General features: G+C 46.5%; 1 long non-coding RNA gene across 1 annotated transcript in view; it reads left to right on the top strand.

Moving 5' to 3' along the window:
- Positions 1-12,600, top strand: part of LOC144806361 (uncharacterized) — a 50,607-nt gene that overhangs the window by 10,524 nt on the left and 27,483 nt on the right. The window contains exons 2-3 of the long non-coding RNA XR_013605778.1: positions 1,801-1,865; positions 9,676-9,740. This is a non-coding gene — a long non-coding RNA (uncharacterized LOC144806361). The remainder of the gene's footprint in view (positions 1-1,800; positions 1,866-9,675; positions 9,741-12,600) is intronic.

The following is a 12,600-nucleotide window of genomic DNA, read 5'->3' as shown; positions in this document are numbered from 1 at the left end:
CAGAGGAGGAGAGACCGGTCCAGGGGGTCAGACGAGGAGAGGCCCGTCTATGGGTGCAGAAGAGGAGAGGCCTGTCCAGTGGGTCAGACGAGGAGAGGTTTGTCCAGAGGAGCTGAGGCCTGTCCAGGGGTGCTGAGGAGGAGAGGCCTGCCCAGGGCTGCAGGAGAGGTTAGGCCTGTCCAGGGGTGCAGAGGAGGCGAGATCTGTCTAGGGGGTCAGGCAAGGAAAGACCTGTCTAGCGGAGCTGAGGCCTGTCCAGGGGTGCATAGGAGGTGAGGCTTGTCCAGGGGTGCAGCAGAGGAGGAGAGGCCTGTCCAGGGGAGCAGTGTCTTTCTTCGGGGCCTGTGCATAGCGTGCCGAGACTCAGGGCGGAGTCAGAGGCGCTGGATGGGGTGGATTGAACTCTGGGCTCCTCTGTCCTTAATGAGAATCCTTCACCAAGAAGCCTGTCCAGGGGTGCAGTGGAGGTGAGACCTGTCTATGGGGCAGAGGAGGCGAGGCCTGTCCAAGCATGCAGAAGAGGTGAGGCCTGTCCAGGGGGCATAGGATGCGAGGCCTGTCCAAGCATGCAGAAGAGGTGAGGCCTGTCCAGGGGGCATAGGATGCAAGGCCTGTCCAAGCATGCAGAATAGGTGAGGCCTGTCCATGGGGCAGAGGAGGCGAGGCCTGTCCAAGCATGCAGAAGAGGTGAGGCGTGTCCAGGGGGCATAGGATGCAAGGCCTGTCCATGGGTGCAGAGGAGGAGAGGCCTGTCCAGGGGGGCAGAGGAGATGAGGCCTGTCTAGGGGTGCAGAGGAGGAGAGGCCTGTCTAGGGGTGCAGAGGAGGAGAGGCCTGTCCAGGGGTGCAGAGGAGGTGAGGCCTGTCTAGGGGTGCAGAGGAGGAGAGGCCTGTCCAGGGGTGCAGAGGAGATGAGGCCTGTCTAGGGGTGCAGAGGAGGAGAGGCCTGTCTAGGGGTGCAGAGGAGGTGAGCCTGTCCAAGGTGTTGCAGAGGAGGTGAGTCCGGTCCAAGGGGGTGCAGAGGAGATGAGTCCTGTCCAAAGGAGTGCAGAGGAGGTGAGGCCTGTCCAGGGGTGCAGAGGAGAAGAGGCCTATCCAGGGCTGCATGAGAGGTGAGTCCTGTCCAGGGGTGCAGAGGAGGTGAGGCCTGTCCAGGGGTTGCAGAGGAGGTGAGGCCTGTCCAGGGGTGCAGAGGGGGTGAAGCCAGTCCAGGGGTTGCAGAGGAGGTGAGGCCTGTCCAGGGGGTGCAGAGGAGGTGAGGCCTGTTGTCAAGGGTTGTGTTTGCTGACAGTGTAGACACTCCTAGGAGCAGAACGATGAGATTTTTCAAATTCCACCCCTGGTTTTCCCACAGCCACCAACTGAAGAGTTAACTAGTGGCCGTGCGAACCCAGCCGGGGGAAAGGGTAATGGGACAGAGAAGAGACTGCCTGACCTTCTGGCTCTTCCACTCTACTTCTTCCTTTCTGCCTTACTCCGTTTTATTCCTTTCTTACTCCCTCTCCATCTTTAAGCATGAGTGGAAATCGCTGTAAAAGAAAAGCACACCATTACTAATTTCCTTTAATTCCTTTTCCACTTTCTTACTCTATCTCTCTCTATTTCCTTACCCGGAGTGCCTATGGCTTTTGCTCCTCTTCTATTCTACAATATAAGTATTTTATTCTTTGGTAACCTGCATTATAAACAACATTTTAGCATCCTTTCACCCTGTGAGTTAATTTATTGTTTTTCACTCCTTCGTTCATTCACTCTCTGCCTTACTTTCCTATCTTCTGAATTCTTTTTACTTCTCCCTTAGGAACCTTCTGGAGCTTCCGCAATCAACCAAGCGACGAAGAAATCAGGAACTGAAGTATTCAATGGGTAAGTATTAATTCTTCTCCTTATATATTTTTTTCTATTTACTTTAAATTGGTATTTCTCTCTAGTTCTAAATTACCTAACTAACCAACACACCGAAGTGCTCTAACCTGCGCCTAAGCCTGGCACAAAACTTCACTTTTTCTATCTAACTAGGCTACAGAAAATCCGTTGATGAGTGCATGGTTCTAAAATCAACCGGCGCACTTCACAGCTTGTCTAGAACTCGTGCCCGTGTCCAGTACAACAGGACTAAACCGGCAACTTCCACCGCGGTCCTCCCTGTTGGTAGTACAGGGGAGAATGCCCGGTTCCACAGTATAATCACCCGCGACCTTTTGCGAGCGGGTGATCTTTGCAAAGCCGGTTCAATAGCAGATACTACGGGACAAAGAAGAGCTTTGATTCCTTTTTCCTGAACCCTGACTGTACCCCCTCGCATGGTTAAGCCTCCGGGCTGAGGTTTGTGAGGAGTTTACGAGTGAAAAATCTTAGTTAATCGGGGAGCATGAACATCTGATTGTTCCACCCACAACCTATCCTCTGGGCCAAAACCCTTCGAGTCTACAAGATAGAACATTTTCCCTCTAATGGGCTTTGAAACTAGGATTCTTTTAACTTCAAATTCTTCTTGTCTTTCCTCTAAAATAGGTTCTCAGTTTCTCAATTCTTTCAGATGAGGTGAAACCTTTTTAAGGTGAGAAACATGAAACACTGGGTGTATTTTTAGATGTGGTGGTAGTTTTAGTCTGAAAGTCATTGGATTCACTACTTGCTCCACAAGAAATGGACCTATAAATCGGGTTTGAAACTTTCTATTTCCTTTAAGCTTTAGGTTCTTGTGCTTAACCAAACCCTGTCCCCTGTACTCAAATCTAGTTCAGGTCTTCTTTTTTTATCTGCACTTTGCTTGTAGCGTTCCTTAGCTTTCATTAAGTTCTTGGTGGCAGACTTGTGTACCTTGATAAGATGTTGTACAAAGTTTTGTGCTGCAGGCACCGACACTTCTTTAGAGGAAACCACAGAATTTGGATGTCTTCCATAATTCAAGTAGAAAGGGGAAAAAACAGTAGAGGCATTCTTAGCATTATTATGTGCAAACTCTGCGGTCCAAAGGAGATCAAGCCACTCTCCCTCTTGATCCAAGAGAAACAGTATGAGATACTTTTCTAACTCTTGATTGGCCCTTTCAGTTTGACCATCTGTTTGTGGATGAAAACTCATTGAATAACGTGTCTCAATTCCCAAACCCCTTGTGTAAGCCTTGCAAAAATAGGATAGAAATTAAGATCCAGATCTGTGATCAATACCTTTGGAATGCCATGTATCTTAATAACACTTTGATTGAATTGTGTGGCTATTTGTTTTGCAGATGACTTCCCTTTCTGGGCAACAAAATGCTCCATTTTTTAGAAGGCTTCTTCTATGACTAATACTGAACTGAATCCCTGACTAGAAGGCAATTCAACAATCAAATCCATAGTCACAGTGTGCCAGGAAAATGGAGGGGTAGGCAAAGGTCACAATAAACATTTAGGAGCCAGCTTATCTGTCTTTCCCATTGCACAAATCTCACAGACTTCCACATAAACTCGAACATCTTTGGACAACCCTGGCCACCAAAACTGTCTCCCTAACAACTCCTCCGTGTGATGGATTCCAGGGTGACAAGCCAATGGACTGTCATGACAGTCGATCAATGCTTGATGTTGAAGTTCTTTGATTGGTAAGTACAAGGCCTTGGAATGAAACGGTAATCCATCGACAATTTCTTGAGTTGACTCCTTCTCTGCCCAGGTCCGCATTTCTTCAGAAGTTAAGGCTTCATTGACCTTGTCTACGACAGTTTTCTCACTAGTGGCTCCAACGATCTAAGTTTCAAGAATTATCTTTTGATCTTTGTTAGATCTGGGGGTCTCTGGTTGGCACAGGTAGGTACTTGTGAGGGACCCTCTCCTCTAGTCAGTACAAGGGGATTACACTCCTAAAATAACCCCTGATCACCCTCTCAGTAGCTTGGCACAAGCAGTCAAGGCTTATTTCTGAGGCATTGGAAGTTAAGCAGTTGTGACCACATACAGTAACCCAGTGACAACACTACAAATGGACACCACACATGGTTTATATAAAAAAAGTAGACTTTATATAGTGTTACCACAAGAACATAAACAAAAAAAGACACACTATGATTACTTTAAGATGGTAGATTTAAGCTTAGTTCAGTTCAGTTCTTAGATGCGACACTCTGCGTCAATGTACCTTAGGTTGCGTTGCGCTTCCACGACAAGCAATGTCGCAGCGATGGGAAATGCGGCAAAGTTCAGGTGCAAAGAAATAAAGACATGAAGATCTTCCAGATGCGGCATGCTTCTTGGGGATGCGAGAAGATCTCGGTTCGATGCGTGGACTACAGCGGCAACATCCAAGAAGCGACGGCAGCAGCTCCAGCGGTGACGCTCTACACCCACGATGCGTGGAGCTTCCACACGATGCGACAAGTACAGCGGCAACATCCAAGATGCGAAGGCAGCAGCTCCAACCGTGGCACGCTTCTTGGGGGATGCGAGGTGCTCTTGGTCGATGCGGTGCAATATGACAGTTCCAGCGGCGACACCCTCCTTCGGAGTTGCGACGGCAGGCACAGCGACGGCGACATGCTCCGACCTTGTTGCGAGATTCTTCTCCTGATGCGGTTCAAAGCGAAAACTACAGTGGTGACACCCTCCTTCGGAGTTGAGACGGTAGCAGCAGCGACGGCGTCGCGCTTCCTCTTTGTTGCCACACGCTTCTCTCCGATGCGGTGCAGTGCGACAGTTCCAGGGGTGACACCCTCCTTCGGAGTTGCGACGGCAGGCACAGCGAGTGCGACATGCCTCTTCTCATTGAGTCGCGCTTCCAGCTCCTTGCGACATGCAGTTCCTCAGAAGACCCAAAACAGCAGCAGGTACTTCCACAAGAACTCTGGGGAGCTGGGGGTGAACTCTGTTGTCCCTGAGACTTCAGCAGGAGGCAAGCTCTTTTCCAAGCCCTTGGAGATCCTTCACAAGTTGAAAGCAAAGTACACAAAGTTAATTTCTCCTTCCTCTGGCAGTAAGGCCACCACTGCAGGCCAATCCCCCAAGCAGCACTTCAGCTTGGGAATAGTCTCTTGTCAGTTTCTTCAGGTTCCTCTCCTCAGGAAAGGTTTTTTTTGTAGTCCAAAGTGATCTAATTTCACGGGATCAGGGTCTCAATATTTATACCCCAAAATCCTTTGTTCTCTGAGGGGAGAGAGGCCTCTGCCCAGTCCAAACCAGTTCTGAAGCACTCTGTTTACCAGACTTCTCCTTTCCTTTCACAGTACAGGGCAGTCAGACGCCCCACAGGAAGGGGAGCCAGGATTGTGGAAGGCAAGTACAGTCCTGGAGCACTTTGTTTACAGGACTCCTTCTCTTCTTTCAGTGTGCAGGGCAGAGACATCAGCCGCTCCCCAGGAGGTGGAGTCAGCATTGTGGAAGGCAGGCACAGCCCTATTCAGAGTTGAGGTGCAATTCCTCCCTCCCATCTAGATGCAGATCTCTCTATTCACCACTCGGTTACTCATCCTGTCTCTCGGAATCCCCCAGCACTGTCACTCACAAAATCAGACAAAGGAATACACAACCTAGGAGAGGCAGGCTTGAAACGTTAGGCAAGCAAATACCTACTTTCTAAAAGTGGTATTTGCAAACACAGAATATTAAAACCAACTTCACTAAAAGATGTATTTTTATTATTCTGAGTTCAGGCATACTAAACTCGAATTTCTACCATGTTCTCTGAGTCAGTTAGGATTATAAAATTGAACAATTCTAACAGCCCATTCTGGCCTATGGAAAACAGGTAGGCTTGCAATAGTGATAAAACGAAAATGGCTGTAATTCACTATTAGGACATGCCACACACATCAGGGCTTGTCCTACCTTATACTGACAATGCACCCTGCCTACCCTAGGGCTGTCTGATATGAAGAAAGGGGAAGGTTTAGGGACTGGCAAGTGGGTGCACTTGCCCAGTCAACATGAGAGTACCACACTGCACACAGGCTCTGCAATAGCAGACCTTATACACATTTTACAAGGCCGCTTCTGTGGGTGGCACAACCAGTGCTGCAAGCCCAACAGCAGCATTTGGAATTACACGCCCTGGGCACTCTTAGTACACTAGACTAGGGTCTGATAAATACACCAAATAGCCAAACATGGAACCACTGATTAATACATTAATTTATAATAGGGATAGCATATGCACTTTAGCACTGATCAGCAGTGGTAAAGTGCCCAGAGTCATTAAACCAATAAAAACAGGTCAGACAAAATACAGGAGGAAGGCAAAAAGTTCAGGGATGACCCTGCATAAAGGGCTAAGTCCAACAATCTCTAATGGGACTCTTTCTTCCATCTGTGTCAATGCGAGACAAGGCATCTACCTTTCCGTTATTTCTGCCCGGCCGATAATTATTACAAAGTCATAATTGGCGAAACACAGGGACCCCCTAAGTTGGCATGGTGTGAGCATTCTGGCACACTTCAGAAACTGAAAATTCTGGTGATCGGTGAATACCGTCACAACATGTTTTGCTCTGAGAAGGTAATGTCGCCATTCTTGGAAGGCATCTTTGAAAGTGAGGAGTTCTTTATCCGAAATAGTATCAGTTATTTCCGCTGGTTGCAATTCTCTAGAGTAATATGCCACCGGATGCAACTGTTCGGTCTCATAGTGTCTCTGTGAAAGTACCCCTCTGATGGCCCGTTCAGAAGCATCAGTCTCCAGGTAAAATGGTTGCGTAGGATCCGCATGCAGCAGAATTGGCGCAGTGGACAAAACTCTTCTTCAGGAACTGGAAAGCATCTTCTGCCTCGGCAGACCATTAAAAAGGTACTCCTTTCTGTAGCAATTTAGTAATTGGAGGTACCTTCAGGGAAAATTCTTGAATGAATCTGCGATAGAAATTTCCAAACCCGATTAAGCTCTGAATTTCATTCACAGAGGTTGGAGGAGGCCGATTTAAGAATGCCTTATTCATTTTAGCATCCATGGTAAGACCTTCTGGAGCAATTACAAATCCCAAGAAATCCACAGGTTTCACTCCAAAAGCGCACTTTTTAAGTTTTACGTAAAGCTCGCTTTCCTTCAGGCAATGCAATACTCTTTTGACCTGTTGCTGATCTTCTTCTGATGAGGAATAAATGAAAATGTTTTCGATGTAAACAATCGCGCATTGATCAATGAACTCCTTCAGGACATAATTAATTAAGTACTGGAACGCTGCAGGAGCGTTGCTCAAACTGTAGGGCATCACTTGGTACTCATATAAACCATACTTTGTTATGAATGCTGTTTTCCATTCGTCTCCACTTCTCATTCAAATTAAATGGCACACCCCCTGTAAATCTAACTTCATGAAGGTTTTGGCATCTTTTAGTTGATCTAGAAGGACTGAAATCAGGGGAAGAGCATAACGATTCTTTATTGTAATCTTGTTCAAGGCACAATAATCCATACACGTTTTCAGATCTCCATCACGTTTCGGAACGAAAAATAATAGTGAAGAAACAGGGGAGTGTGATTGTCGTATGAACCCGTTTTCTAAGTATTTCTGAATGCAATCTTTAAGATGCTGGTTTTCAGCTTCAGTAAGCGCATACATTTGGCTGCAAGATAGGTTAGATCAAGGTTCCAAATCGAATTTTGCAGTCATACGACCGATGTGAGGGCAACTTCTTTGATTCCAATTCACTGAAAACTTGAGCAAACTCTTGATATTCTACCGGAAGACTCACAGTTTGCACCTCACACACCATCATCTTTTGCTCGCATAATAAAGCTGCTGGATTTCCATCTTGCTCTTTCTGCTTTTCTCCGAAGCAATTCTCCAAACAATAACTTGAGTTAAACTTCACAGTTTGTTCACTCCAGTTAATTGTTGGGTTGTGTTCAGTTAACCAAGGCAAATCCAGGATGATTCCAAACTGCGGAGCATAGATCAAGGTAAATTGAATCTATTCCTTTTGACCTTCGACAGAGACAAGTTCCACAACTTGCGCGTGACTGGTTATTGGGCCAGAAGATGCATTTGTACCCTCATACCCTCAACAGCACTAACTGCCTCACTTCTATTTTTAGGTAATGCCTCAGACCAATTTTCGAGGCATATTTGAGGTGACAAAAGTTCCCCGTAGCACCGGAGTCCAGCATCACGGCCACTCCTGAAAGAACTCTGTCTCAAGATCTTAGGGTCATCGTCAGAATGAGGTGCGGATCGCAAGATTGTAGAGTATTGGCCACTTGATGAGAAATTGGAGTTGTATCCTTGTTAGCATCCACCCGCCCAACTCCTTCTACTGGTGGTGCAGAGAGTTTTCCTTCTTGAAGGTTGTTGGTTTCTTGGGACATTCCTTAACAAAATGTCCACTGATATCACAATAAAGCCATAGATTATTCTGTCAATGCTTTTCTTTCTCTTCTTTGGAAAGGGGGCCTCTAATAGTTTCAATTTGCATAGGTTCGACTCCATGTTAATTATCACAGGATTTAACAACCTCTGCTCTGACCCGGTCAAAGTGTGGTACACTGGGCCAAAATTCACGTAATCTTTCACCCCCTCTTTCCGTTTGTCGATAGTCTATCTCTAAAACGAGATCAATCAAAGCTGAAACTTCTGTAGGGCAATTTGGGATCTGTGACAAAGCATCCTTTAAGTCATCTTTCAAACACCGATAGAACAAGGTTGCCCTTTTGGCCTCCGGCCATTCAGTTTCTACAACAAGTTTGTTAAATTGGGCCAGGTAAGTGACAAGCTCTCGATTCCCTTACCTCAACTCCAGTAATTCATTATCCGTAGCCTGTGCCTCCTTCCAACAATGAAAAATTGGCAAAAACTCTTTCTTGAATTCCTCAAAGTTATATAAAATTGGTGAGTCTTGGGTGACCAGGGGCATTGACCACGAAGCTGCGTCTCCATTGAGCTACAACAAGATGAAAGCTATACGAGATTGTGCATCTGGGAAGACAGTGGGCCGACACAAGAAGTACAACGAGCACTGAGTTAAGAAAATTTGGGCCTTCATTTCAAATTTGATTACCTAATTTTTCTCCCTGACTCCTATCAACTCTTGTTGAATCTCCTTAAGAATATTTCCTACATTATTTTAATTGAACCCTTTAGCCATTCTGCTCGGGTGAGTATTGACGTGGGCACTTCACTCTGTCAAGGGTCGTGGTTACTCACAGTGCCAACAGTCCCAGGAGCAGAATGATGAGAGTTTCCAAATTCCACCATTGGTTTTCCCACAGCCCAGCCACCAACTGAACAGTTAATTAATGGTCGTGCGAACCCAGCCGGAGGAAAGGGGAATAGGACAGAGAAGAGACTGCCTGACCTTCTGGCTCTTCCACTCTATTTCTTCCTTTCTTCCGTACTCCATTTTATGCCTTTCTTATTCCCTCTCTCTCTTCAAGCATGAGTGGAAATCGCAGTAACATAAAAGCACACCATTACTAATTTCCTTCAATTCCTTCTCCACTTTCTTACCCTCTCTCTCTCTCTCTCTCTCTCTCTCTCTCTCTCTCTCTCTCTCTCTCTCTCTCTCTCTTTCCTTAGCCAGAGTGCCTATGGGTTTTGCTCCTCATCTATTCTCCGATATAACTATTTTTTTCTTTGGTAACCTGCATTATAAACAAAATTTTCGCACCCTTTAACTCTTGTGAGTTCATTTATCCTTTTTCACGTATTCGTTCATTCACTCTCTGCCCTACTTTCTTATCTTCTGATTTCTTCTTACTTCTCCCTTAGAAACTTTCTGGAGCCTCCGCTGTCAACCAAGCAACGAAGAAATCAGGAACTGAAGTATTCAATGGGTAAGTATTAATTCTTCTCTTTATATTTCTTTTTTCCTATTTACTTTAAATTGCTATTTCTCTCTAGTTCTAAATTACCGAACTAACTAACTGACGCACCGAAGAGCTCTAACCTGCGCCTAAGCCTGGCAGAAAATTGCACTATTTCTATCTAACTAGACTACAGAAAGAACGTGACTAATCTCTGAAAATCCGTTGGTGAAGTGCCTTGGTGCTAAAATCAACCGGCGCACTTCACAGCTGGTCTATACCTCACGCCTGTGTCCAGGAGCTCAGGACTAGACCAGCAACTTGCACCCCGGCCCTCTGCCACTGCGCAACAATGATAATAAATTCCTGCCTGAGGTGATGCGACTCGGCTATCCCTCCTACTAGAGAAAATAGTCTCCCCTGTAGAGCTGGGATTTATCCCACATAAATCCACAGCGGTTCATCTACTGACGGTATTCGCAGTATTCGCAGTGCTGCTTTACGTAAACCCAAACATGAAGTCAGCTGATGCCGATAAGGCGTTTGACTCCCTGGAGTAGCCTTTTATGATCGAGATGTTTAGGCGGCTTTAGGCAGCTTGGTATGTCAGGGAGTTTGAGATCACGTATGAAGCTGCTGAGCACCCAGCCTATGGCCTGCGTTTACGTAAATGGGCTCAACTCAGACGCCATTCAGATCGCCTGGGGCACTGGGCTTAGTGTTATAATTTCTGATGTCTTCGTCTCAAACTGGAGGGTCGCTAATTTGAATCCTGGTTGGTGCACTAGGGAATAGTGACTTGTATATTTTTACAGTGCTAGGACGTCTCTTCCCGTGAGAGACAGCACTTTGAATAGGAAAGCCAATAGTTTAAAGAAAGAATTAAACAAAATATAAAATAGGCTACACAAATTATAGGATGTGCTGTACAGAGTATAAGATCAGTTGAGCATAATTTGCAAAAAGAGAGAACGTGATATTTCTTACTGTGCTATCAGATGTTACTTTTTTAGTACCCGCAATCATACTGTAGCTAGTGTTAACCTTTTTTTAAGGTTTCCATGAAAATACTGCATTAAAGAAGTACTGGTAACACCCTCACAGTAATCTTAAAAAGAATTACTCTTTGTCACCATGAACCTCCAGGTTTGTCGCTCCCTCGGGTGGTCTGCTCCATTGTCTGCACTCATCTAGTGCAGCTCGGTGATGCCAGCACAACTGGAACAGCCTGGCAGGGCGCACACATCTCAGCTATAAAAGTCCTGCTCGTTGGGTGGCAGGAGCTGCCAGGCAGAAAGGATCCCAAAGTGAGTGTCCACATGCCAGTTTGTGAATCGTGTTCGCAACCCAACCCAACCATATCAGCATACTACAATTCTTTGCCGCAACCACACAAGCAAACTGACCCAGGAGTTACAAGTTAGCCATGGCGGCTCCGGGCCATTGCTTACATTTGTGGTCCCACCCAGGTCTCTGGCCCTCTGGACAGCTATCGAAACAGAGGACATGCCCTTTTGAGAAGCTGGTGACCCCAGTGCTTCCTCGAGCAGTACTTTTATCTGGTGCTCCATTTTACGCGGCCAACTCTCACCCCAATGGCCTCCTCAAATGGTGCGATGTTTGGGTGACATTCGTTCCGCGAAGTCCTGAAGCGTGCATAAAGCACAAGCCCGAAACCCATCAGCCTATATCTTTCAGGATTGTGAGAAGTTGGCCTGATAGGTGATGTTTCCAATTCTGGAACCACCTATTATCAGACCAAACAATCCCTTATGGTGTCAGGTTGTAAGTCAACCTTGTTAGACAAGCTATCCTAGGGGTAGCATGGACTAAGCAGCCTAAAGGCTTAACTTAAGAGGTCGTGTTAAGCGAGCTGTTTTACCACATACAATCCTGTAATATCAAATGAAAGGACACCACACAAGTATATATTATAAAAATATATGTGTTTATTACTAAAAACAATCCCCAGTATTCTTTATGAATAAAGGGGCACAAGCGTTAAATCAAAAGCACAGTTTAAACATACAAAGTTGCACAGTTATGGATGAGGGCGGGTGGCCACTCAAACCATATACTAAACAAGTGGTATAAGAGATACCAATCGAACAGTGGTTAGGCCTAGGGAATCGCTGGGAGCAGTCAGGACAAGCAGTGCTGAAGTCGGGAAAAGCCCGCGGGATTCGGGTGCAGTGCAGAAAGCGCACGCATGCACCAATGTTAACCAATGGTGCGTAAAAGTTGTAAAGTTAAAGTTTAAGGACACTTCCGCTGAACCTAGAGGAACAAAACTTAAGACACAGACCCTAGAGATGTGTACCAGTGTGGGAACACCGGCGGAGCAAAGTTACCTCACCCACAGGAAGCGGGTGCACAGGGTCGAAGTGGCGTCGGGTTTTGACACGCAGGTTCTTGGCGCTTGAAGCTGAAGATGCTGCAGGCGATGTGAAGGAGAAGTGTCCGGTGGATCCAAGGGTGGATCTGAAGTGGTGAAGACCTGAAAGCAGAGGGGACAGTGTTCAAAGTCACTGACCAGTGACCACCGTGGAACCAGATTGGAACCAGGCAAAGTCGGGTGCAAACAGGTGATGAGGTGTTGCTTCTCTCTGCAGCCACGTGGACACGAAGAGGTCAAGGACGTCCAGAAGTCGATCACGAGCTGTCCCTCGAAGGCTCTAGCTGATGGCGGTGTCGGCAACTCGATTGAAGCAAACAAGCCTTGGCTAATGCAAGCCACGGGGAAAGTGAAAAAGGCTTATTACTCGGACCAGCAAGGTCAGAGCGGGTACTCCTTTCTACAGGAGCGAGGGCAGGTCTGGAGCAACCAGACCCACAGTGTAAATCGTAGGTTTCGTCGCCAAGATGGCCGCTGACCACGTGACAAGCGGCC

The sequence above is a fragment of the Lissotriton helveticus genome (assembly GCF_964261635.1).
Source record: "Lissotriton helveticus chromosome 1_1 unlocalized genomic scaffold, aLisHel1.1 SUPER_1_unloc_66, whole genome shotgun sequence".
Taxonomy (NCBI): Eukaryota; Metazoa; Chordata; class Amphibia; order Caudata; family Salamandridae; genus Lissotriton; species Lissotriton helveticus.
Note: the sequence above shows the minus strand (reverse complement) of the source record. Positions and strands in the feature narration are given on the sequence as shown.